Source organism: Podarcis filfolensis (assembly GCF_964270895.1).
Source record: "Podarcis filfolensis genome assembly, chromosome: 1".
Lineage (NCBI taxonomy): Eukaryota > Metazoa > Chordata > Lepidosauria > Squamata > Lacertidae > Podarcis > Podarcis filfolensis.
This window is the reverse complement of record NC_139604.1, coordinates 21,420,045-21,445,014: the sequence shown is the minus strand read 5'-3', so window position 1 is coordinate 21,445,014 and position 24,970 is coordinate 21,420,045. Positions and strand designations below refer to the sequence as shown.

Sequence of the window (24,970 nt, the reverse complement as noted above, 5' to 3'; positions counted from 1 at the left end):
ATTCAGAGAACCATACGAATCGGAGGAGATGCCAAGGCTGTCATGGTGTTCAAAGGCAGAACTCTCTCCCTAACAATTTCCTATAGGACGGCGTAAAATCCAAACCATAGTCATTATTGATATGCCACTACTGTAGTTGTATTGGCAGTGGCGCCCCATCTGTGGAACGCCTCCCCATCAGATGTCGAGGAGATAAAGAACTACACAACTTTTAGAAGGCATCTGAAAGCAGCCCTGTTTAGGGAAGTTTTTAATGTTTGGTGTGTTTTTTAAAAAAATGTTTTTATATGTGTTTGAAGCCGCCCAGAGTGGGTGGGGCAACCCAGCCAGATGGGAGGGATATTATTATTATTATTAACATTATTATTGTTATCATTATCATCATCATCATCATCATCATCATCATCATCATCATTATTATCATTTATATGCCGCCCATCTGGCTGAATTTCCCCAGCCACTCTGGGTGGCTCCCAACAGAATATTGAAAACACCAAACATTAAAAACTTCCCTAAACAGGGTTGCCTTCAGATGTCTCCTAAAAGTAAGATAGTTGTTTATTTCCTTGACATCTGATGGGAGGGTGTTTCACAAGGCGGGCGCCACTACCAAGAAGGCCCTCTGCTCTGCCTAGTTCCTTGTAACCTCAATTCTCTCAGTGAGGGAACTACCAGGATTTTATTGCTATTTTTGGTGGGCATTTTTTTAAAAAGTTATTTTTCGTCTGCTTGGTTTTGATTGTGCTCTTCTGCTTATTCTTCTCCTTATTGTTTGGCTCTAGCCATATTGGGTCGTGTGTTTTTTAAACCAACATTACAGTGGTACCTCAGGTTAAGTATTTAATTCGTTCCGGAGGTCCGTTCTTAACCTGAAACTGTTCTTAACCTGAAGCACCACTTTAGCTAATGGGGCCTCCCGCTGCTGCCGTGTCGCCGGAGCACGATTTCTGTTCTCATCCTGAAGCAAAGTTCCTAACCTGAAGCATTATTTCTGGGTTAGCGGGAATAACCTGAAGCGTATGTAACCTGAAGCGAATGTAACCCGAGGTACCACTGTATTTTTGCTTCATGGTTTGATAGTGTTGTTACTGATCTTTGTTTGAGGTATTGTAAGCCGTTTGGAGTGGACATTTTGCCTAGGGTATGAATTTATTTATATTTACATTCATATCCTGGGCAACATGTCCACTCAACTAGAGAGTTTTTCCAGATTAGCTAATGTGGACCATAAGGGTGTGATATGTTGGAGTGGGGGAGGAACCCCAGCTGAAAGACTTGACCGGAAATAATGAGAACAAACTTTCCCTAGAAATGACCAGCCCCTTTGTCAGATTCAGAGAACAGCTGGTCCAAAACCACTGCCACACTTTATTTCCCCCCCTGGCAGAGATCCTGAGCCTTTAGCAGCTGCGAGGTGGTTTGCTTGGGGAGAACTCAACACTGCACAGGTGACACTTCCTAGCATTGCATCATCTCCATGCCAGTTAAATTCCTGCAGCTGTTCTAGTCACCAGGACTCTGCCCAAAGAAAATACGCAGCACTATTGATAGAAGTTATCTATTTGGATAGATGTGATATAAAGTGACAAACAAATGTGCATTTTGTTAGGATGAAATAGCTGAGAAAGAATTTGAATCCTATCCGGGCCGTCTTTGGAATATGCCCTGCCGGGGTGCAAAAATCCACCCAGCGCCCCCAAATTTAGTTAACTTTTACTTAACCCCAAGTTAACTTTTACTGAGCTCTTATTTTCTTGAGACCTTCAGGTATAGGGTGGTATTGAAATAAAATAAATTAATTAAAAATTTAAAAATATTTGATGCTACAGTGTAACAGAGCGATGGAGGATGGGGGCAGGGACTTTCGCTCCATTGCTTTTCACTGCTGCCAATCAAGGACAGTAGGTATACATTTGGCGCCCCCCAGAATTCGGCGCATTGCACCCCCAGGTAAAGATGGCCCTGAATCCTATGATTTTTTTTAATATCTTGATTTTATTCTGTGAACCACCCTGAGACCCCAGGGGTATAGGGCGGTATATAAATTCAGTAAGTAAAATAATGATTCTATGATATTAAATGCATCTGAACGTCTTGGCCGATTTGATCAGAGGGGGTTTGCTGAATAATAATAATAATAATAATATTTTTTTTATTTATACCTGAAGACTTAACTCCATGTTCATCTTGTTTTAACTACCGGGTAGTCTCTTGCACAGCAGCGCGCAGGCAGCGACAGCTATTTAAATCACATTCGGAAAATAAAAATATTTGGCTGTCACGCCTAACAGCACCGGGCGGGACTTGTTTCCCAACTACCCTTTGATAAATCCTCTTTGCATTCTAGATCAGCAAGACAGCACATTTTGCCGCTGCCTTTTTTTTGTCCTTCGGGCCTGCCCTGCCCTTTGCACCTCCACTATCCGGACTGAGAGAGATCTGCCTGTCTCGGCGCTGCGTGTAAAGGGCAGGCTAAGGGCAGCAGCTTCGGGCAGGGGGCGCTTCTGGTGGATACTGGGCATGCCTGCAGGTCGCGCGCATGCTCACTGGTGGGGGGGGAACCATTGCAGGGAGTTGAACCCATGCGTAAAAGTAAACAATTCATAATGCAATTGAGAAGAGGCGGTGTGCGTGTCTAGGGAGTGCATGGGGGGGTGGTCCTCTAATACAGGACAAGCCCAGAAGGACCCCTTCTTTTTTTCCTCCTCCTGCTTTGCGTACAATAGAACCACACGAGATCCTGCTGGAGGGCTCTAAAAATAGGTTGCCCCCCACCCCAGGCTGAAAGGTCCCGCCTGCGCAACGGCGAGCCTTAAGTTCACCTACCCAGGCAGGGAGGCAGCCACCACCCGCGGATGTAAGAGTCCGCAGTTTTCACAGGATCTGAGCAGATCTCCGCAAGGGGGGGGGGGAGCAGATCCTTTCCCCCCTTGCCCCGCCCCCGTTTCTCTTTTCCTGGGTTGACCCCAGATCTGCTCTACCCGGGGAGGAGGAGGAGGAGGACGGATCTCGGAGGGGGGAGCGGCTTCTGGGCGGCGGGGCTGCTCTCTGGATCTGTCTCGCCGCCTTCTTCTTCCTCTTCCTCCTCCTCTTCGCCTCCCCCTCCGCTCGCGCCGCTGCCTTTCCATAAACATCTGGATCAGGGGAGGGGCTTTTTTCCGCCCCTCTCTCTCTCTCTCTTGGAGGGGCTCTGGGCAATTGGCAACCTCTGAATGGCTCCGGGGGAGAGGAGAGCGCGAGTAGAAGTTTAGGTTGGTATCCTTCACACTTTTCTTTAAAAAAAAAACAATTAACAATAACGGTGATGATTATGATTGTTTTTTTGGAGGGGTGTTGACTTGTGTGGATGTGAGCATCGGTCAGTTACTTTTGCTGGGGAGGCGGCTCCTCCCATCTCCCCACCCCAAGAACAAAAACTAAACCAGCAGAAGGGAGAGGTGCCTCCAGTCTGGGGTTCTCCCTCTGCCACCCCCCTCCCCAAATTTCTGCTGCAGATCCCGGGCCGACCTCCCGGTCCTCGCCCCTGTTGCTCCAGGCGAGCCGGGGTTGCTGCAGAGCTCATCTGGCCAAGGAGCCGCCGCTTAGCAGAGCAGGGTTTGTGGTTTGTTTGCTTTTTGGCAAGCGGGGTGTAGAAGAGGGGTGAAAGTCTCCGGCGGGGCGACCCACAGGCCGCCGCTCGCTCCGCAGCCCCTGCCTAAGTTAGAAACGTCCCCCGGGCGCCGAGAGCGGAGGAGGGGCGTCGGTAAGCAGATGTGGCTCATAAAGTAGACCCAGTTCCAGAACCCGCGTTAACCCTTGCCTCTTTTTTTTTTTTTTTAAAGAAATGGAATCAAATCCCTTCTAGCCATAGAATGGGAAGGGACCCACGAGGTTCATCTAGTCCAACCCCCTGCAGTGCTGGAATCTTAGTTTCCCAACGTGGGATTCGAACCCACGACTGTGAACGACCCAGAGCCTCATGCTGATGTTCCATTGATGTCTCTGCTTTGTGTGTCTGCTTGAGAGTCCCTGTTTTCACCTAAGGCAGCTGTGGGTGTCTGGACAGGGATGAAACTAGGCTTTATTTCCCCTGGGGCAAAGACCCAGTTTAGCGCACACACACATGCACATTTGCCTATGTTGCGAGCCTCAGTTGCACCCCTCTGGAGACTTCACTTGGGGCAAAAAAAAAAACCACCTGGCTAGCCCCTCCACCCCCTGGCTCTGTTTTGGAAAAGGGTTTTGATAGTGCTTTAACTACAGCTGATTTCTGCATTCGCGTTTGATAAGTGTCATATCAAGTGATGTTTTAATGTGTGAGAGAGAGAGGGTGTGTGTGAGAGAGAATGCCCCTCCCCACAGCTAGAACTTCCAGGGATGTTTCCCCCTTTCAGGGGGCTTTCAGGGGGCTGGATTAGATGACCCTTGGGGTCCCTTGCAAGTCTACAGCTCTATGTTTCTAAGCAGGCGTGAATCAAATCAGACTTCCATATCTCCTCAGCTGTGCCTTAGAGTGAGCTGCAAACCACTTGGAAATGGCTTCTGCAAGCAACTTTGCCAGCTTGCTATAAAAGAGCATCACTGTCTCGGTTTCAACTTCCTCATGCTTGATTTGATTGGATTTTCTCTGTTTAGTACAAGTCATTTGAATCTCTTGAATTTTGGTGGGGGGGGGGGTTGGTGTGTGGTTTTTTTTAAAAAAAGACGGAAGAGAAGAGGCGCTTATAAAATTCCCACAGTGCTCTGCTCAAGTATGTGATGCTGGCTATTACCTCCTTCCTGTGCCTATCATGAGCTAATGTTAGCAACTGCTTCAGAGCCAAATGGCTATTGAACGGCTTTCAATTTCCTTTATGTATAAATTTAAAGTTCAACATTTCCCTCCTCTTCCCTGGCATGCGTACAAATACTCTGTTTTCTGTATTTTGTGTGATTTATGTGACAAGATCCCCAGTTGCTTTTGCTGTTCCCACTCCACCCGCTTTTGAAAACAGATCGGGAAGTATTCTCAAATGAAATGGGTCGCAAGCCTTCAGCTGACTGTTGCAGTTCCCGCATCCTTACAAATGCTCAAGAGATGAGCAGGGTCCTGCTTCTGGAATAGTGTGCAAAGGGTTACCGTTAGCTCTCAAGACAAGGAGCATTATGTCTAAAACGATGTATGTAGCACAGGAACGCTGAAGAATTGTGTTCTCTACGGTGGAAACGGAGTCAGATTGAAATGACAAGAGTTTGAGAAGAATAAATCGGGCGAAAGGGAGAGGGAAATACGATGTAATTAATCGAGAAGAGATCCTCGGTTATTCATAAGTTGTGTTGCAACTTCCCCTTGCTCTGTTTCCCAGTTGCCGTCTGGATTCCACCCTCTTCCTTTTTGTGGCTGCTAGTTTTAGTGACGGTTTGGAGTGGTGATTGTGTGGTGATTTGGGCCTCACTCAGCAGAATGAGCAGGAATCTCCTCAGACGCAACAACAGGGCCTGAACTGGCCATATTCTGAAGTAACCTGCATTCCCCCACCCCTTTGGATGGCAAACTGTAAGACTGTTCAGACTGTGAATTTACTTCAGCGCTAAGCGTATACGGCTATGGTTGGTCATAACCTGGGGGGGTAGCTAACATGGCGCCCTCAAGACGATGTTGTCCTCCAACTCCCATCAGCCCCAGCCAGCATGGCTGAAGGTTAAGGATGATGGGATTTGTAGTCCAACATCTGGTCTAACTCTCCCCTTGGAAGAGAGGTGGTATGAATAAATATTGAAAGGACAGAGCAGAGGTATAGGGACTGAGGGCAGGCCTGGCCCGGCCCAGCCATTAACCTTGGTGAGGCAGTCGCCTCAGGCAGCAGGCTGAGTACTGCTGGGAGGGGGAACAGATCCAGGCCCTCAAGAAACTTGCTGCCTCCTGCTCCTCCCTGGCCTCTTTTCTCCCTCACTGCCTTGGATATTTCCCAGGCCTTCTCCAGTCACCTCAAGCAGCTGAGGGGAAAGCAGTGAGGGGCACCATTTTTTGTTTTGCCTCAAGCGGTGAAATGTCTTGGGCCGGAGCTGAATGAGGGGGACCCAGGGATGAGGATTAAAAAAAAAAAAAAGTCAGGACCCTAAGTTACATCTTTATTGAGTTGCTGAGGGGTAAATTACTTGATTTTTCATTATTTGCAAACTCTCGTGTTTATGGGAGCGTATTGTTTGTTACCCGTTCCTTTTCTCTCAAGGAGGGGTTGCTTTTCAGCTGCAGGCAAATGGCACAGAATTCTCTTTTGTTACTCTTCCTAAACAGGTCTGACGAACCTGTGTCTCTGGCTGAACTTACAATTCCCATCATCCCTGAGCATTGGCCACGTTGGATGGGACTGCTGAGAATTCTGCTTTGAGAATATATGTTGAAAACATTTAAGAACCCATTTTATTATACTCAAAAAGTTCAGTTAAAAACACACAAGCCCATATCTAATAATGATGCAATAGTAGTGAGTTTCCTGTATCAGCAGCAGCGTGGACAAGATGACCTCTGACATCATTTTAACCCCTGAGTTCAAAGTTGTACAGCTTGTTTGCCACTCTGAGCAACCTATCCTAAGATGAAAAATATCCGACGGCAGAGACTGCAAGTACTGTTCCTCGTTGCTTGTCAACTTACGTGCCTGTTTGGCAGTTACCTTCATGCAAAATGTGAGTTGTACAGTCAAAAGAGTTGCAGCAGATAATATGAATCATGCCAGGATCTTAGTTAAAGGATTTATTGTTGCTTTGAGGCACATTTTACAGCCTGCATATCTACCGGTGCCTCTTCCAAAGGTTAAATAAGAAGCCTGAATTGCATTGGAAGCAAATGTAGGCATTTACACTGTGCAGATGTGTGATGTACATTCCCTGCATGCATTCACTTATTTAGGGTTGCCATGTTTCAAAAAATGAAAATCTGGACACAAGAGATGTTGAACTTTTTTTTGGCAAAATCTCTTTGAGCTATTTTTAAGGAACATCACCAAAAACGACACCGATGACATGTGTTGCCATACGGCTGGATTTTCCTGAATGTTTTCCACCCAAACACTGTTCCGGCAGCCGAATCCCGGCTATGTCCGGGAAATTCTGGATGTATGGCAACCCTAACTTATTTTACAAATCCATATGTTGCTCTTTCCACCCCACTCCCCTGCCAATCTTATGTTGGTTCTTCTGTTGTAGCAGCTGTGAGGAATGCCATCGCTGGGGAATTGTAAGGAACAGCAGTCGTTTTGCTAGTCATTTCTTATTGTTCGATTGAATCTCATCGGTTTTGAGATGGTGATAAAACTTCTCTGGAATCAATTATCATTTCCCCACCCCCAGGCATTTCCCAAAAGGAACCCATTATTAAAGAACATTAAAGTATTGGGGGAGGGGAGCCATTTGTTAGCAATACCCAATTTTACTCATACTTGGAGTAGGCCTCTTGAAATCAGTGGGCTTGCTCCGAATATGACTAAATCTGGATAATCAGCCTATGTTTGCAAAGTGAAAACTGCAAATATATATCAGGCACAGCATACACACAAAAACAACAACAGTGTTTGTGACAAGGTGCTCCAGGGCAAGGAGGAGTGATTTCACTTTTAATTATCTTCATATTCTCTTTTCTAGTTTCTTGATAATGCTTATCTGGGTTTCGTTTTCATTTTCAAGGAAGTAGGAAGTAAATTGGGTATTTCCAATTAAGAGCTTAATGACAGCACTGACTAGCCCTTTAGGGCACAATAAATTTATTCTGCCTAATTGTTTATAACTGTGAGATAACTACATCTGGCTCATGATTTAAATTTGTCATGTGACACAATGAGATGCTAGATGTCTGATCCGCCTGAAGTTTAATTGACACTGATGGCAGAGTGTGTCACCTCTCCAGCTGAAACTAATGGGACTTATGCATGCATGCATGCAGAAATAAGCATTTTAAATGGAAATATTTACTTTCCCAGGCTTTAGTATTTCCTCCCTGTTTAATTTCTCCTTTCATAAGTTTTCTCCATGAATGTTGGACTGGTTCTTGCTGGAGTACTGAGTAAAATATGAAGAATTAAATTGCTAAAGGTTTTTCTGTAACACATAACTGTTGCACAGAAATGGCGCAATAAGATTTTGTGGTTCTTCTTTTCTTCTCTCGCAAGGACAGAAGAGTCTTGCAATGTTGCACTGAACTGTTTTCCCGTAGGTTGCTTGGAGACTCAGCAATTTAACTGGGGGCTTAAATAAATGTTGTGGTTGTCCGTCCGTTGTTTTTATTTAGGGAATGTATGTGCTGCCATTATCAATCGGGTACAATGGTAGAGTGATGATTTGTGCCCTCCATGGTGTCCCACAAACTATGAACATGAAAAGACCATAGTTAAAGCATTAAAGTCTAGGTAGAACTCCTAATAGAACTTGGGAGGATAGATGGAATTCAGTAATGTATAGAATTCCTATTAACTTCCCTTCTACTAGCCTTAAGCATTGCATTAGCAAATATGTTAATTCCACTTTATGCTAAACAGGAGTCCCTCTTACCTAGGACTTGAAACCAAATCTGCTTCCAGGCAACCTGTGGATTGAGCATTCATCCCGATTTGTTCATACAAAATTTGCAGCATTGGCTATTTACTGAGCAATTTGTTTGCCGGAGGTTTGCTGAGGGTACCACATTGGGTACCTTGATCTACATGAATAGTAATCATGGCTGGTTAAAGTGGTTCCTTCAAAGGTTATCCTACATGCAAAGGTTATCCTACTCTTCCCAGTGCAATTCCCCATCACTTTCCTTACTGCAAAAAATGGTGAGGGACATTGGGTTTGTTGCACAAGAGCTCCAAGGCAGCTTTAAGTGTGCAACCTGAATTTGGCAGTATATGACTGAATACCACCCAAAAGTAGTGACTGTCTGAAGGGAGGCAAGCTAGTTCTTGAAGCTACTTCTTCTCTGTTCCTTCATAGGGAATCCTGGTTCGCATTAGATATGTTGGCATTAACGCAGATAACTGATGTACCGTATTTTTCGCTCTATAAGACGCACCAGACGACAAGACACACCTAGTTTTTGGAGGAGGAAAACAAGAAAAAAAAAATATTTTGAATCTCAGAAGCCAGAACACCAAGAGGGATTGCTGCGCAGTGAAAGCAGCAATCCCTCTTGATCTTCTGGTTTCTGGGATAGCTGCGCAGCCTGCATTCGCTCCATAAGACGCACACACATTTCCCCTTATTTTTTAGGAGGAAAAAAGTGAGTCTTATAGAGCAAAAAATATGGTAATTCTCCACCATGGTTCAGGTCAATGGCGAACATGCAACCTGCTTCTGGTCCCTTTATCGCCACTTAAAAGATGGTTAGCATGACATCTGCCCAGGCCCTTGGAGTTATTGACATGGAATGCTACTAAAGTAGGACAGCAGGCTGTGTTTCTGATGCTGGCGCTCATGAAGTCAGCCTCTTATGTATGGCTGCGACATTGGTATGCATTGTGCTGGATGTGGCACAAGGGGTTTACCGACTGTGCAGCAAGGAATCAACAAGATATTGTTTGGTTTCTGAATGGAACTGGGAGAATAGTGCTAACAGCTTTATGTCAGGGTTCTTCTTTATGTCAGGAAATTAAACAATGAAATAAGTGTTTGGATCACAGCGGCCTTGTGCTATGGGTTGGATAATTAAATAATGGAAACCTCTGTAAAAGTTTTAGAACTTTAGCCGCTGCAGAGATGCATTAAAAGCAAACAGGATTGCAAACAGGAAGCTGTCTTAGCAAGGAACTTTTGATGCTTATAAGGAAGCTAATGAGCTATAGTTCCCTTAGAGGAAACCACACAGAAGTTTTTCAGAAATTGCCTCTCACCGGCTTCATGGGACCTCTCTGGATTCCTGCTCCGCCTTGCAGTGGAGTGAAGCAATCTCCTTCGATGTCACCATAAGGGGGCATTGATGAAGGAAGGAGCTGGTGTCTGGTAAGACGTTTTTAAAGTGTGTTGGCTCTTGCTTGGGCGGTGGGGTTTCTGTGTGTTAAGAATCATGATGACTCTGCTTCGGGTATGGTCACCCTTCTGGGGGCGTCTATGGAAAATGCTTTAATTGAAGTGAGGGGGGAAATGGCTTCACCTATGTTGGGTAAGAAGTGGAGACTAAGGGTGACATCCAGTGTTGTGCAAGCGGATCTTCCTTCCCTCCTCCTCCTCCCCCTCTTCCCCACCTGCAGTCCCCTGTGCCTCCCCAAATATGCTCTGAGTGTATCCCAGATTTGGGAGGGGGCTGCAGGAAGAGCAGGAGAGCATTTCACTGAAGATGCACATCACTGGATTTCACCTTTGAAGAAACCTCTAGAACTGGCCTTTGGAGAACATCATGGTGTCTACTCTGATATAGAGATGGACATTGTAATCAGGTTGTATCTCTTACACTGGATAATACTGCCCATTTTAATGTGTGTGTTTTGTATTTGGCGGTTTCTGTAGCAAGTCTTTCCCAATTCTAGAAGGTGAATTTGATTTCAATATAAGGGAACTCTGTCTTCTACCTGAGATCTTTCTGTTGCCTCACTGCATAAGGGTAGGACCCATCCGGGGTTCAAATTCCAGATTCAGGGTTGTATTCAGCTAAGAAAGTCCTACTCTGAGTATACCCACTGAAATTAATGAACCTAAGTTAGTCATGTGTGTTAACTTCAGTAGCTCTACTCTGAGTAGGACTAGCATGGTCCATACCATTCCAGGAAATGTGAATATCTTCCATGAAGGAAAAACGATGCTAGGATAGCAGAAAACTGACCCTGTGGTGCAGTTTAGTGTTGCCCTTTTTTAATTTAGTTGCTTGTTTTTTTGGATTCTGAAATGCAGTTTCAATTTTTAAAAAAGGATTTATTAGACAGCTAACTTGGCACTCAGTTAGGTAAAATCATCTGCTAATTTCTAGCAGCTGTAGAATCTACTTGTGTTTCATAAGAAGGACCCAAGGTTCTCAAACTTGACATCATTTTATCCTTATCCTACTACAATGAAGGTTACTTTTATTTTTATACAAGCTGATATGAAAAAATCAGAAAGCGGACAAAAGTTGTTGTAATTTATTTTGTATATTTTTACCCTGCCCCTTCAACCAAGTTTCCAGGGTGGCTTACAAAAATATAATGCAGTTAAGACAGGTTAAAACACACACACACACACACACACACACACACACACACACACACACCTATGGACACTATTAAGATAAGCAGGCCTAAGAGAACAGCATAAAACAGTTGTTGTGAGCAGGAAGCAGCACAATTCTTTAAATCCTAGAGATCGGATGGAACAACTGCTGCAAGCATCAGAAAACACATTGTAGTGATAGACTATAGGGAGGGTTGTATGCACGAATGATGCTCACTGACAGCTGTGTGCATTGCATAAGGCCCAATTGTCTGGTTAACTTGGCATGGAAGATGAGCCTGGATACCATGCCAGACTACATGTGTATTGCAAAAAAAGGGAAAAGAGTAGCTTACCCCAAATATTCCCCTTGAAGTCACACCAATGATATGGAATTGCACAAGGGCACTAATCCAGTCTACATCTTGGAGATAAAAATATGCAATACACACTTTGAAAGCTGTTGGCCGCATTTGTTCATGTTTCCTGGTTTAAAACACCCATGAGGTTGATCGAGAGATTCCTCAGTTGTTATTGACCTAGTATTGCCTACAGCAAGGGTAGCCATCATAGTGTTCCCCATGGTTTTTGGGACATCAACTTCCATAATTCTCCTACTAGGAGTATTGTGCTTTTCCAGTATCCCAAAGCCCAGTTCAGATGTAACAGTAAACCATGATTTTGTGTTGCATGCAGGAGTCTAAGGGTCTTCTTCCTCTCATTGGCTCTAAATCCTTCCCTTCTGTAGGTTTGTGTTGCATCTGAACTGGCAACCATGGTTTGCATTTGCCCTCAAAATGGCAAAACCGTATCAACAGGCCATGGTTATAGTGACTGCGTTCTCACACACCAGTCAGCCAGATTTTCAGGCTCATTGTGGTTGACAAGAAGGAGCAGCAGCATATCAGTGCTCACTTTCCAACTGCTCCCTCCTTGGTGTAAGCAGCATAAACAAACCAGGCAGGCTGAAGGGAGAAACTTGGCTTTGTGTTCTGTCCAAACCAGGGATCATGGCTTGTTGGCTTCTAGCGCCAGCAATTCAGGCAACTTAACAAGCCATGATTGTTGTTGACTAGCGATCATGGCTAGTTAGAGAGCAACAGATCCCTGGTTTGGACATAATGCAAAGTCAAGGCTTCCTGTTTATCCATTTTGCGCCAAGGGAAGAGCAGAGTCGCAACTATCAGGTATAGGGCACCAGCACTCTGATACACAAGAAACTCTGACTTTTCCTTATGCTTTAAAGAGGGAGGGCATGTGTGGTTCTGAGGCTCCTGTAACACCAAACTATGGCTTGACATTACTTCTGAATTCACCCTTTATCAGTCTATCAAAGGAAACCGTCCATGCTAATTTGCTTTTCAAAAAATTGATCTAAATGTTTCCAGGTATTGATTGAATTTATTAATACGGTCATAGACCAGCTTCAACACACACAATATCACAAATCATAAAAAATATCAGGAATACAAGGGACAATATGCAATAACAAGAATTTAAATATAAAAATTAAAATTAATTGTTAGCGTGCCCCCTGTAATTAACATTTAGGGGATTGGACATTATGGGATACCACTTGCTTCCTGCGATTGATTGCAGACGCACAGAATTTAGCTACATTTAATGTAGTCTTGGGCTTCTTGTCCTCTAGCAGTAGTTTTAGACTGGTATTCCGGTTCTTTCCTAGACTTTTGCAAAACAGGTGTAATAAAAGTCAAACGTATATCCTCATAAAGATAACAACGTAATAGTACATGTGAAGCAGTTTCAACTTCCAACGAACCACAAGGACAGACCCGTGCTGTGTATGGTTTACCCTCAAATCTGCCCTGAAGTAAGGCAGAAGGGAGAACGTTAAATCTGGCGAGGGTAAAAGACCGTCTGTATTTGGGTATCTGAAGACCTGACAGATAGTTAGCTGGAGAGAAACCTCTCCCATGGTCCCTTATAATGTTTCCAGGTAATGCCCACATATCGTAGCTAGCTTTGATGTTAAAATAATCCAATTTACTATGCCACGTAAATGCCACGAAGTTGCAATCATTCCTCACTTGCAAGCATTTTCTGCTTGCCTAACAGAATGATCTCCCCTCTCCTCCCACTGTGTGCTGTTTTTTGGGATCTCCTGTCATTCCCACCCCTAGCTGATTTTGGGGGAAGTGCAGTTCCAAAGTAAAATTTACTCATAAAATGAGAGCACTGTTTTCTAAATTTAGTTGTGGTTGTTTTAAAAATGGCTCAGTCTTGCTCTCAACTTTCTTTCTGATTTGCTTCAGTTTTAAAACCTCAGAGTTGCCGTTCTGTTCTCAATCAGGGTATAAACGGGGGAGGGAGGTAACAGTTTAAACAACTCATGTCAGTTAAACATAAAGGAGAATGAAAACAGCTGGTTACAAAACGTGGCTTGCCGATAGTTTTATGCAAAGTTGATTTTTCTGTGGAAATCCCCTCTGCTTCTCAATTGCACCATACTTAGGCACTGTGGGAGGAAAAGCATAGCTGTCCCCACAAATTAGCGAACCAGGAGATCTGAGCAACCTTCTGTTTTTCCTCCTTGTAGCTTTTGAAGAAGCTGGCTAGTGCTTCAGCCATACTTTTTCTTTTTTAGCTTCCATCATCTCTAAATTCAGCTGATCTTTCCTTTTAACTCTCATGAGGAAAGAAAACTGCAAACTCTGAGCTGCAGTTATGTGGCTTCTAAAATGGGAAGTTCTCACTAACCGACAAGTTCCCCTCCTGTGATTAAAATTTAGGCATATGCTTTGAGCGGTTGAGGTTCTTGTTTTTGTCTTTTTGTTTTTTGCTGCTCCTGTGGTTCCAGACATGTTGATTTTTATTTGAGATGTTCTGTGGTCAGTGTACAACGTGATTTATTAGCTGGGCAATGGCCTGGTTGTCTCGGACTAGGGTCTGAACTAGCTTTCCATGGACAAACACCCTCCTTTCTTAACAAAGGCAGACTCCTAGGTTTGGGATTCTGTTCACTGGAGATAGCATGTGCTATTGTGCAGATTAGGGGTACAGTCAAACTTCGGTTCTCACATGGCTCCGTTTTCGAACGTTTTGGCTACTGAACGCCGAAAACCCGGAAGTAACTGCTCCGGTTTTTGAGCAGTCGAATGTGTTACGTGGCTCCCGTTTTGAGTTTCCCTATTTTATTGAGGCTTCAGTTTTTGGTCGTCAAACATTTTGGAAGTCGAACAGTCTTCCAGAATGGATTGCGTTCGACAACCGAGGTTTGACTGTACCATAAGAGAGGTGCAAAGGCAGTAAGAGTCCCTCAACAATTGGCTTCCTCCTGTGTACAATGCTGGCAGCGTCAAGCCTCACTTATTATTGGGCAGAGTCACATGAGCAGTTGTGCAACAACAGCTGGTCTCTAAATAGAATCAGTGCGGATTCCCAGTACCATTATGTGTCAGTCTGTTTAAAGCATCTCTATGACCCGACACCAAGTGAAGAGGAGGGTTTGCTTTTCTTAGAAGCGTATAGTTTGCATTTATGGTCTTGCTCCTGTTCTTGAAAGGTCAGGGCTGACAGCAAGTTTATTATCCACAATCAATGGGATTTTGGAAGGATCTAAGATGCTCTTGCATACATGTGCCATTAAAGCAAGCCCATGCTTATTGAATTAAAAAGACCTTGCATTTCCTCTGGGAGGTGGATCAGCCTCTACTTTTGGCACACCTTCAAAGGCAGAGAATTCCAGAGCCAGAAAGCAGTTATCGAGACAGCGTGTTTGCTAAACTCGTTGCTAATTGCCGATCTCCCTGCATTAAATACAGCAAGGCTTTAATTGTGAGTTTCGCATTAGGCTCCTGCCTAACTTGTGAGGCAAGGTCCGATGCCACGTCTGGAAGAGTTGCAGAGCAACCCAGTTCTATCGGTAATAGCGTAGAAACAGAAAACCATCTTAAAATGCTTGCTACAGTTCACAGAGTTATCACTGTTTGGGGGGAGAGGGGGGATGGTGTTTTACATATGTGCTCTGAAGCCTTTTGAGAAGACAGTGTGAGAAATACGAGCATTACACTTTATTAATTTGCGTGTCTGAGTGGTACTGCAGGCTTATTCCAAACGCTCTGGAAAACAGGTCTTGAGGCAGCTTAGAATAATAATTCATGCACAAGAATTTCCACTGCCCAAACATAACCAGATGGTTCAGTGTCCTGTGTTAACTCCGCTGCTTATTTTCAAATCCAAATACTTGGATATTTACTGGCTGGGGAGCAGAGGACTACAGTATTCCACACAACGTCCTGCTGCAGATTTCAAATGTCCTAATGCTACTTCGTTTGATATAATAGGAGGCAGCCATCTGGCAGCCTTTCCTGTAATCTTGGCCCAGTTTCAGGAACTCATTCCTCTGTGCTGATTGAAATTCCAGCCATCCTAACTGTCAATGTGCATGTGCTGGGGGACTTCTTAAGATATCTAACGATCATGTTTTATATAACGTGGTTAAAGTATCCAAAACGCTTCGCCTCTGCTTCCAGTTCCGCTCTGCCATAACAGGACAGGAAGAAACACCACAGAAATAATAATTGCCACACACACAGGAAGAACAAGCATAGAGTTTGATTTGCAGTTTTACAAATCATTTAATGTGTCAACACGAATATCTTGCCAGACCCAACCATCGCCAACTCTTTGTGGGTACCGCCACACAAGCCAGTTAAGGGAAGCTTTAACGGGGGGGGGGGGCACGACCCTGAGTGGACTTTGGTAATCTTTCGTAATAAGCCACCCGGTGCGAGGTCAAAATTTGGCACACCCAAATGGATCTTCTCAATTATGGATTGTATCAATTTTGCACCCCCTTGGCTCAGCGTGCCACCCTAAATCTGGTGCTGGCAGCACCTTCCTGTTTTGCCTCAGGCGGCAAAATGGGGCGGGCTGCCCCTTCTTAAGGTCCATAATTATATAGCTTGATGTAACTTTATGCACAGAATTTGTTCGCTTCCCTCTTCTATTCCCATTACTTTTTTCTCTTTCTTATTCCAAAGCAAGATACTTTTGCGGTACAATTGACATGCTATGTTGCACCGCAAAACGTGGCGTTTGGTTTGCCACTGCTCTCCCCGATGACTCCTGCTGCTGCTGCTTCTATTTCCTTTTGTTAATTATCAGCACCTTAGGTTGCTGCAAATTAGCGAACAGTAGGTGTTAGTTATTGGGGTGAACTAGAGCATGTGAGATATAGGACAAAGTCTCCCGTTGGTATGAGTATTTAATGCATACCTAAAGCAACTGCTTCACAAAGTTTCAAATAAGCACATGTCACTGGTGACCAGAAAGTTAGATTTCTACACACACAGAGAGAGAGAAGTTTTCCAAGTTTCAACAAAGTTTCCGTTTGAAGCCTTCAGACTCTAGAGCAAGATGTGCCAAGCTTGCTTTGTACCAATGTAAAATTCTCCTATTTCAGCTTTAAGCTTTTCATGCCCTTTTAGAAGTTATGATGTTCTTAATTCACCTCCTGTGAATTCAGTGCTTTTCTTTCTTTATTTATTTCATTCTTTCTTAGAAAAAAAGGTGCCGGTAGCCACCACAAAGTTGTTAAACTTTTAACATTACAGTGGTACCTTGGGTTACAGATGCTTCAGGTTACAGACTCCGCTAACCCAGAAATAGTAGCTCGGGTTAAGAACTTTGCTTCAGGATGAGAACAGAAATTGTGCGGTGGCGGCGCGGCAGCAGCGGGAGGCCCCGTTAGTTAAAGTGGTACCTCAGGTTAAGAACAGTTTCCGGTTAAGAACGGACCTCCAGAATGAATTAAGTTCTTAACCCGAGGTACCACTGTATTATTTTTTAAGGTGCTGGTACTGTGTATCCTTCAATCCCCCAAGGAAAAAAGCTCTACCTTTTCCTTCGCTGCTGTAGCTCACACCTTCTTAACATATTCTACTGGTTTCATACTCCGTGCAGGAGAGATGTAAACTCTGTTCACCATTGCCAAAATGTCGGTGATGCACAGCATCAAGTAGCAAATAAGCACTAGGAATCTATATTAGGGCTGGGTGGGCGAGATCGGAGTTCCCAGACTCATTTCAAGGAACCAGGTGGCAGATTTGAACCATCCCAATAAGGGACCCCTGACCATTAGGTCCAGTCGTGACCGACTCTAGTTGTGGCGCTCATCTCGCTTTATTGGCCGAGGGAGCCGGTGTACAGCTTCCGGGTCATGTGGCCAGCATGACTAAGCCGCTTCTGGCGAACCAGAGCAGCGCACGGAAACACCATTTACCTTCCCACCAGAGCAGTACCTATTTATCTACTTGCACTTTGATGTGCTTTTGAACTGCTAGGTTGGCAGGAGCAGGAACTGAGCAACGGGAGCTCACCCTGTCACAGGGATTCGAACTGCTGACCTTCTGATTGGCAAGCCCTAGGCTCACCCCAGCAATATGAGGACCAAATTTAGCACCGAAGTGAAAACTAATCTGAGCCTCCAGAAGTGGGAGGCGGCTGCCTCAGCGTACCTCATGGGCGATCTGGCCCTGACCTTAGATCAGGAATGGGCAACCTGTGGCCCTCCAGAGGTTGTTGCCCTCATCTCCCCTCGTCTTCGGACAGCATGCTGTCTGAAGCTGATGGGAGCTGCAATCCAACAATCTCCACAGGGGTCATAGATTAGCCATCCCTGCCTTGGGATGCCTAGCTGTACCTGAGCACACCTTTTTCAGGTGGAGGAGCTGCCGAAATGGGTAACTGCTCTGAGCTGACTCTGTGGAGTAGGTTTTCTGGCTTCCCTCTCCCTCAGATGCAGCAAGGGGAGAATGACTGTTGAGGGAAACAGTTCTGGGATGGGAGGAATGAAAGGCAGTTGGCGCCAGCCACCTCTATGCTCTTCGTAGGGACAGGGAGCCCCCACTGCTGCTGCCACCTCCCAAAGCAGTTTTGGATGTCAGGCAGAAAGTTGAGGGTGGAGAACAGCGCAGGTGACTCACCCTTTTTGTTTAAGATCCGAAGACAGAACCTATTCATCTCCTGTTCCTTTCACAAAGCAATTCCTGGAGTGGTTTAACAGGGAAGTCTGGGAACTGTAGCTCTGTGCTGGGAATAGGGGTCTCAACAGCACCCGCAGCCAGTAATTATTGGGGTGGAAGCCATGGCTGTTTAAAGTGGCATCATAGCGCTTTCAATGTGTGGTGTGAATGTGACTGAAGAGAGGCCTGCTACTGTCAGCAAATTGTGCTAGCGTTTTTCCTCTCAAGTCTTTCACAATTAAGATTGGTTTTAAAGACAAGGGGGACAGTGTCTCATGAGCAAACATCAAGTCACTTCCTGAACTCTTCAACTTCCCTTCAAGTTCTTTCGTACTCAGGGGGTCTACCACTATATATATATATATATATATATATATATATATATATTCCGGCTGACTGAAGGATCGCTTCAGCTGTGTGTGCAAATGAAATGAAATGAAATGAAAGCTTCCAATATAAATAACCAGCACTTGCATTTTCAGCTTTTGGGTGCAACTTTCCAGTGAGGTTTAAACTGCGTCTGCAAATGGGGGCTTCGAGAAGAAGTAGCCACCTGACACTGTTTATGTGTGAAAGCACGATCCAGTACGCATGGTTTGCATGGCCAAAATCTCGGATTTGATTTGTTCACCAGCACTTCTGGCTGAAAGGATATTTTGCTGTAGTTCGGGGTGTGTATGTGGAATACTGGACGCAGTGGACCATAGGCGTGGTTCAATATAAGGCAGCCCCTGATATAAAGCTCAAGCCAGCGCTGGCAGTGTATCTAGTAGTCCTCATTACTGTACCTAAGGACAATAGACTCAACATTTTTATGGCCAAGGTTCAGAGATGATGGAAGTTGTAGGCTAGCAACATCTGCAGGGCCACAGTTTCCCCAGACCTAATTTATTTAAAAGACGAAGCCTCCTTGTAACACAGTTTGCCACAAAATGGGTGCTAGGTGAAGTGGGACCCCTGGCAAAGCAACCCAGTTCGAATCAGGGTTCTCTAAATGTGAATAGAGCTTATCTTTCTTTTAATTGGGGGTAGTCGTATCTGACTGTGCCCAAACTGGTGAGTGGCGTTTGTGTGCAGGAGTGAGTGGCAGATCTTGCATAATAAATATTAAAATCTTCTTCTTCTTCTTCTTCTTCTTCTTCTTCTTCTTCTTCTTCTTCTTCTTCTTCTATTAGTACCTTCTACTAGTGGTACCTCAGGTTAAGTACTTAATTCGTTCCGGAGGTCCGTTCTTAATCTGAAACTGTTCTTAACCTGAAGCACCACTTTAGCTAATGGGGCCTCCAGCTGCTGCCGCGCTGCCGGAGCACGATTTCTGTTCTCATCCTGCAGCAAAGTTCTTAACCTGAAGCACTATTTCTGGGTTAGCAGAGTGTGTAACCTGAAGCGTATGTAACCCGACGTACCACTGTGTTCCTCTGAGGAGATTAACGTGGTTTGCCTAGTTCCTTCCTGCTCCTTTTCAAGCTCATAACAGCTCTGTGGGGTCTGCTCTGTGTCTAAGACAGCGTTTCTCAAACTTGGGTCTTCAGCTGTTGTTGGGCTACAACTCCCATCATCCCTAGCTAGCAGTGGTTAGTGATGCCGGGAATTGTAGTCCAAAAAACAGCTGGAGGCCCAAGTTTGGGAAACACTGTCTTAAGACAGAGCAGACCCCACTTTTTTTATAACTAGGAAGCCAGAGTTGGTGTGTTTGTGTGCTGGCTAGGCACTTGGGCCAGAACTAACAGATCAGCCTTTGCCAACTTGCTGTGCTGCAGCTGTCTTTGGACTCTGACTCCCATCTAGGTGAGGCTGATGGGAGTTGTAGTGCAAAACAGCTGCAGCACACCAGGTCAGCGAAGGCTGGGATGAACAAACCACCTTTTCTCTCTTTTCAGCCTGGTAGGATGGCAGTACTGCCATGCATATAAATGCAATATTTCAGTACAGGAGCCTGAGACAGTGGCTGCTCAGTACTTGCGGAATGAATAAAACTGCCTAGTCCTGGATGCAGTTTTGCATGTGAATAGAGATGAGGTTGTAAATGCAAATCTAGCAGTGCCACCTTCCTCCTTTGGCCCATCTTTAAATGGCTATAGGGCCTCTTGGCATTACAAATTCTGTGTAAATGCTACCTCCCATGCTACTTCCTGTGGTTTTTACTTGCAGTTTGCATCACTGTCTGCTAACTTTCTTTTTACCAACTCTGCTGCATCCCCAGTGGTAATCTTCCATGGGATTTTGGTACTTTTCCTCTATCCTGTTCTAGGTAGGGGGTGGGGGGGTCTTCCAAGCTCAAGTTTGCCAAGATGGCATTAACGGAGTTGTATCTGCATGAATTAGTCAAAGGAAAACCTTAGTTGTGTTTGTATAAAAGAGACTCTTGTTGCCTCCGTTCCAAAATTAAGAAGGAAAGAAAAACCCCGTTGAATCAAACCCATCAAGTCCAGCATCCTTTTCTCACGTTGGCCAACCAGATGCCTATGGAAAACCTAAAAACAGAACCTGAGCAAAAAAGCACTATCCCCCTTTGTAAAGGTAAAGGTACCCCTGACCGTTAGGTCCAGTCGCGGACGACTCTGGGGTTGCGGCACTCATCTCGCTCTATAGGCCGAGGGAGCTGGCTTACAGCTTCCGGGTCATGTGGCCAGCATGACTAAGCTGCTTCTGGTGAACCAGAGCAGCGCACGGAAATGCCGTTTACCTTCCCACCGGTGTGGTACCTATTTATCTACTTGCACTTTGACGTGCTTTTGAACTGCTAGGTGGGCAGGAACTGGGACTGAATAACGGGAGCTCACTCCGTCACTGGGATTCGAACCGCCGACCTCATGATCGGCAAGCCCTAGGCTCTGTGGTTTAGACCACAGCGCCACCTGTGTCCCACAGCGCCACACTGGTAAATTGGACTTCACCCCTACCTAAAGCTCTTTCTCCATTTTTAAATAGTCGAGGCTGGGTTGGACTTTTGTGCTCAATAACTGTTTTGAAACCTTTGCTGATTCTTCCTGTTGCATGAGTTTCTTTCAAAACTTCCTGTGGCTCACACCACAGTCCGTGTTCCCTGATCGCAATACAGTGGCTCGGTAGCTACATTCTTACCTATAAGCAATTTTTAACTGTCTAGTGCAATTGTTTCTCAAACCTGGGTCTGCAGATGTTTTTGGACTACAATTCCCATCATCCCTGGCCATTGGTCTTGCTGGCTAGGGATGATGGGAGTTGTAGTCCCAAAGCAGCTGGAGACCCAAGTTTGGGAAACACTGATCTAGTGAAAGGGAGAGAGGGAAAAATACTCTGCTGCAGAAAAGCTTCCACGACAGGATGGAGTTAATGGGAGGAATGAAATGTTTGTGTGTGTGTGTGTGCTCGTTCACATTTGTGTGGTCCTGTCCCCTCTGCCAGCAGCAGGCCACAGACAGAGCATGGTTTAAATGAGTCAGCAGTGTGGCACCACAAAAGATTTCAATGCATGCACACAGTGCAAGCTTTAATATGGCCTTGAACTGACCGGAGGGCCATTCCTGTAAAACTCCTAATTGTCTCCTTGCGTTTACCCTTTTAAGTTTTAGAGCGCTCTGAGCGGAACAAACAAAAGATAGCGGAATTATGCAAACAAATGGGATGCATAATAACGTGAGGTATAAATATTCTCCGAGTCGAAACGAAGTAGATGGAGCAAGGGTTTTTTTAGCAAGAGGCAGTGTGGGGAAGTGTGGTGTCATGTGGCTATGTGACAGGAAACTCAGCTGAAAGCTGAGGTGAGCTTCAGACGTGACAGCTCTCCTACTGCTGAAGACAGTGCAGGTCTGTGTTTTTCTTTTTGCAGCAAGTTTTTATTCTTTTCGAATATGAATGTTATGTGTGTGTTAAAGGTTGTTGTGGTTGGGGTAGGACGATTGTAGCATGAGACTTTCGCTAGGACAGCACTGAGCTTCTGACTTGCAAGGTCGCCCAAAAGATGTATATAACAGGGAAGAATTAATATTCAGGTTGGTGGTTCAGTTTGTATGTGTGTGTGTGCTGGTGAACTTACCTGTCTGTGAGAAGATGAGGATTTTATTTTCAGTAATGTAATGAAAGCATGTTTTGTTGTTGTGGCACCAGCGGTTCTCAACCTGTGGGTCCCCAGATGTTGTTGGACTACAACTCGCATCATCCCTGAGCTCTGGCCTTGTTAGCTAGGGGTGATGGGAGTTGTAGTTCAACAACGTCTGGGGACCGACAGGTTGAGAAACACACACACACAGCTGGGGGGGGAGAACCTTGAACTGTTATTGTAATTGGCTAATGCAAAAGACTTAAGGCTGCAATCCTATACACAGCTATTCTCCAATCGTGCCTCCTTTGGAGTAAGGCCCCTTCAATTTAGTGGGAATTAAATTACATGTGCTTTTGTGTAAGCATGCCTAGGATTGTGCTGCAGATGTGGCTGCTCCTTTAGTGGAGTTTGCTAGCTCTGAAACGCTATTACTGATTTCAATACTTACAGTGCCTAAAAAAATTTCTAAGCCCTGCACGTATATTAAAAGAGAGCACAAGGGCCTGCTTGTGAGCTTGCGGTATAATTAGATGCAATGCAAAATGAGCGAAGAAGAGGAAAGCAAGCGTTGCAGCTCCTCCAGGGGCCGGTGAATGGAGCCAGGTTGGTCTCCCCTTTGTCATGGTGTTCTTCCTTGGATGCAGACAAAAATCATAGAATTTGTAGAGTTGGAAGGGACCACGAAGGTCATCTAACCCAACCCCCTGCAATGCATAACTCTTTTGCCCAGTGTGGGACTTGAACCCACAACTCTGAGATTAAAACTCTCAGTGCTCCATGGAGCTCTGGCCAGTGGCATAAGCCAGAGTGTGCCTCCTTTTGCTTCTTCAGTCCCTGGGCATCGATCTGATTTTGCTTTCTTCTTTGTCTTTGTCTGAAACGTGTCTCACTTAAACCCTTTTTGCTCCAAGAGTAAGAAGAAAATCTTCCCAGCATCCAGACAATTGCTGGGCTTGGTGTAAGGGGCCTAACTGGTAGGATCAGATATTCTTTTTCCCCCTCCTCTGGACCTCCTTCCTCCCCAGGCCATATCACAAGCTGTTTTAGAAACTTCCATCAGTTTCAATTGCTGTCTTCCAGCGGACGGCTGGGGGGGAGGGGGGTTGCTTTTGGAGGAAAAACAAGTCCAAAAGTGCATTTAAAGTCACAGAACCAGTTGGGTGGTTCTGTGGCCTCTGTCCTTCTCTGTGAATAACTTGCATATTCTTCTGAAAATTCAGGGTAGAGCTCAGACTAGGACTGGGTGGGGGAGGGGGCATCCAAGTTTAAAAATGAGCCAAAAATTGCCTCACCGGGTAGTTGTGAGGACAACATGGTTGGGGGAAGGGAAATGCATGTCCCACTTTGAGACCCAGAAAGGACATGGGGGAAAGAGCACCAACCAAAAAACTGGATCAGTGACTCCCAAGACGTTGTCCTGTGGTCTGTCCCTAACTGTGCAAAATAATATTTGGGTTCAGAATGTTTTATAATATGCTGATTCTTGACAATGCAGAGGTTGACTTGTGTTTTTCTACCCCCTCTTTCTAAAAAGAAAATGTCCTTGTCACCACAATGGTGAAAATCCACAACCTGTGGGGTTTTTTTAGTTATAGGCACATGTAACAAAATAATCAGCATTTCCTGCTGTAATGAGTCATGCCTGGGTCAGCGGTTTGAATCCCTGCGATGGAGTGAGCTCCCGTTGCTCTGTCCCAGCTCCTGCCAACCTAGCAGTTCGAAAGCACATCAGTGCAAGTAGATAAATGGGTATTGCTGCGGTGGGAAGGTAAATGGTATTTCTGTACGCTCTGTCTTCCGTCACAGTGTCCCATTGCACCAGAAGCGGTTTAGTCATGCTGGCCACATGACCTGGAAAGCTGTCTGTGGACAAACGCTGGCTCCCTCAGCCTGAAAGCGAGATGAGCGCTGCAACCCCACAGTCGCCTTTGACTGGACTTAACCATTCAGGGGACTTTTACCTTTACCTTTGGATGATTGGATTCTTTGTATGATTGGATGATTGGATTCTTTGTATGATTGGATTCACATAAATACTGCAAGATCTATGCAATAATGCTATTTATAGGGAAGAACACAAACTTCTTTAGAGTGTTGTGCTTCTGGTGGTGAAGCCTGTGACATTCATTGGCTGAAGCCGCAGCACAGAATGTTCATAACCACCCCAGCTGTTCAGGCTTCATAGATTATACATCTATACAGCTCAGTTTCTGTGGGGGAAGGAGAAGTTGTCAGTTTGGCAAGGGATTAGAACCTCACCCAGACCTTAGTTACAGAAGTAGGTTTGTCAACTAGTCTCACAAGAATGAGGGAATTAGAGGGTTGCAATCTTGGAGGCGACATGGCTGAATCAAGAGACCCAACTCAGTAAAGGAACCCAGCTGAGAAAAGAGAATTGAGAGAGAGAAAGGGACGAGTGGGAGAAGGTCCTCTGAATAAAAGTCTTAGTGTGGTTTAAGGAGAGGAAAGCCGGGGTACAAGGGAAGGAGACCAAGAAACTGAAGGTAGCTGGAGGAAGTTGGACAAAAAGTGAGCGGTGTTTTAAGGCGGAGACCTGGGGAACTGATGGAATGAAGAAAGAATAAGCAAAAGGGAAAGTCTGACTACAGCATAATTTCACAAGTGTTGGAGGTACAGGAAGGTCCGTTCTCGGAACTGGAGGGAAATGGCCAGTCAAAGGAGATTTAGTCCTTGTAGGACCCTGGGCCATGGAGAAAAGGATCCAGAAGATTATTTGATTTAGCAGTCTTCCCCATTCTGGTGCTCTCCAGGTGTTTGACTACAATTCCCATTAACCCCTGTGCCAGTATGGCCAATGGGTCTGGGGTGATGGGAGTTGTAGTCC

At 45.1% G+C, this 24,970-nt stretch overlaps 1 protein-coding gene across 5 annotated transcripts in view; it reads left to right on the top strand.

Annotated features, from left to right (window-relative positions):
* Positions 1-2,410: 2,410 nt before the first annotated feature.
* WIPF1 (WAS/WASL interacting protein family member 1) overlaps positions 2,411-24,970 on the top strand; it is a 61,836-nt gene continuing 39,276 nt past the window's right edge. Inside the window, exon 1 of one of the 5 annotated variants that reach the window (XM_083630864.1) lies at positions 2,411-3,251. The gene's annotated coding sequence lies outside the window, so the exon portion shown is untranslated. Of the gene's footprint in view, positions 3,252-9,670; positions 9,934-9,994; positions 10,016-21,826; positions 21,891-24,970 lie in introns of those variants that run through there. The other 4 variants (XM_083630869.1, XM_083630865.1, XM_083630868.1 and 1 more) reach the window with 4 other exon arrangements.